The sequence below is a fragment of the Physeter macrocephalus genome, chromosome 2, assembly GCF_002837175.3.
Source record: "Physeter macrocephalus isolate SW-GA chromosome 2, ASM283717v5, whole genome shotgun sequence".
NCBI classification, from domain to species: domain Eukaryota; kingdom Metazoa; phylum Chordata; class Mammalia; order Artiodactyla; family Physeteridae; genus Physeter; species Physeter macrocephalus.
This window is the reverse complement of record NC_041215.1, coordinates 109,786,742-109,789,417: the sequence shown is the minus strand read 5'-3', so window position 1 is coordinate 109,789,417 and position 2,676 is coordinate 109,786,742.

Below are 2,676 nucleotides of genomic sequence, written 5' to 3'. Positions count from 1 at the left end.
CGTACCGCCAAAAAAAAAAAAAAAAAAAAAAAAAAAAAAAGTTCACTGGTGACATTTGAATATTATTTGCAAAGAGCTCCAGAATATATTAAGAGAAAAGAGCAAAGTATAATAATTTTGTGTTAGAGAAGGAGAACTAGGAATATACATATTTACAGTAATTGTATTTTCACAAAGAAACTCAAATGAAACTCTGGAAATCAATAAAATCATTTATGGCAGAGCTGAGGTTGTGAGAAATGGGAAAGATGATGGTGAAGAGAGTGAAATTTTTCACTGGTGCTTATTATGTTATGGTTTATGAGTTATCTGCATCTTTTTCTGTTTAAAGCATTAGCTAAATTAAAATTTAAACTAAAATAAATTAGACAGTGGAGAAATAGAGTTCTGATGATGGACTCTGGAGCAGGAGCCTGACTCAAGAGGCTTTTGGAGAAGACGCTGTAAGGATGAAAACTTTGGCATCCTTGGAAACACCATTTATGGGTATTTGCTCCTAAATGGATCTCAGAATCTCTTGTACATGACCATACAGTGAATAACAAACTGGAGTCATTTTGTTGGTGGTGGTGGTGGTGGTGGTGGTCATTGTTGTCATTGCTGTTGTTTTTCAGAAAGTGAGGGGCTGCTTCCCCACCTGAACCTGAGCCTGCCAGAGCAACTTGTCCAGACCACCAGGGACCTGAGAGCAGAGAGAATATCTGCTGCCTGGCAGCCCTGCGTGGGGCTTTCCAGCATCAAAAGAGATGAACCAGGCTACAGAGGATTTACCACCTTTCAAAAAGGATTTTGGCTCACTGTTGGAAAGGACCTTGCCGCAGATAGCATCACCCCAGCCTGGGAGTTCACTGCTAAAGAGGACTTAGCGTCCTCCTCAAGCTCTTATGCAGAATTACCCCCTTGGAACTCAACCCAGCTGTGTCTCTCCACACTTACAGCAGCCTCCCCTACTCCTCCCCTAAACGTCTCCGGGATCATTTACAGCAATATCACCCACGGGGTGTCTGCCTTCCAGAGCTAGCAGCTTACTTCCCCCGAGATCCTGCTATATTCTGCCCTGCCTGGTAAACTGTAAGTAACAAACCTTTCAAACTTTTGCTAATTTTACTAATAGGTATGTTAGTGATCCATTTCCTGCTTGTTTGCCTCGTAAAATACTGTAATAATGTAGTTCCCTACTGTTATATTTATTTTATTATACTTCATTTTATTGTGGTAAGAACATTTAGTGAGATCCACCCTCTTAACCGATAGTCAGGTATACAATACTGCATTTTTATCTATATGCACAGTGTTGCACAGCAGGTTTCTAGAACTTGTTCATTTTTCGTATCTACTATGACTAAGGTATCATCCTTACCGCCAAAGCCTCTAAGAAATGCTCGAGTGCCACAGGGTCAGTTGTATTAACTGTACTGTCTTATTTAATGTACTCCTAATTCTCTGGCATTTGGAGCCTGTGGACACTGGGAACCCACTCTCCAGGATTAACTACATCCAAGAGATAACAAGCAACTTGCCTGCCAGCAAAACTTTGATATGCAAGCAAACCAATTCAGAGTCCATACCCCCTACCCAGGAGGATCCTTTTATCAGACCTCTGCAGTCCAGGACTCTATCCCCTGCCCTAATCACTGCAGGGCCAGGTGTGAGACTACTGGAGACCAACCTTATGGTCCAGGGTTCCTAGTAACTGTTCAAACTCTCCAATCATAGTTCCTGCTCTTGTTTATCTTGCCCATTCCCTCTGGAGAAAGCCTCCAGAAAGGACCCTGCCCCCAGTTCACCTCTCTCTTCCTACTGATCCTGCAGACTGTCTCCCCTGGTGACCCTCCTGTTTCTAGGGGACTGTGAAATTAGTACAGGACTTCTTCCTCATCACAATTATTTTCGCTGCGTGTGTGTCTTACTATTTATGCTCAAAACAAATCCAGGGTAGGTTTTTAGAACAACTGGCACTGCATGGCAGAGTGGTTTCACCAGACGGAGATGGTAGGTCCTTGGACTGCTTGGCACATCAGTGGGACCCAACGGCAGCAACCACACTGCCTAAAGGGCACCGCTGGTGCCTGGCTAGCTTGCTGCTTGATGGCTTCTGCATTGCGTTGTTTTTTGTCAGGTGTTAGTAGTGTGATTTCCCAGCCTAAAGTTGTTTAAGTGGCAAGACATGTCTTATTCAGGAACATAGCAGTAGTACGGGGACTTCTCTAATGGGAAGTGGAGAAGTCCTTAAACCCTTCAAAAAAAATTGAGTGTGAGTAGGTACAACCATTCTAGAAAACACAATGGAGTTTCCATAAAAAATAAAAAACAGAACTACCATATGATCCAGCAATCCCACTTCTGGGTGTATAGCCAGAGGAAATGATATCTCACATAGTCAGATCTGCACTCCAGTGTTCATGGCAGCATTATTTACAGTACCCAAGATATGGAAACAACTTAAGTGTCCATCGATGGATGAATGGATAAGCAAAATGTGGTGTATAGATATATACAATAGAATATTATTCAGGGTTTAAAAAAAAGTAAGTACCAGGGGCTTTCCTGGTGGCGCAGTGGTTGAGAGTCCGCCTGCCAATGCAGGGGACGCAGGTTCGTGCCCCAGTCCGGGAAGGTTCCACATGCCGCGGAGCGGCTGGGCCCGTGAGCCATGGCCGCTGGGCCTGCGCGTCC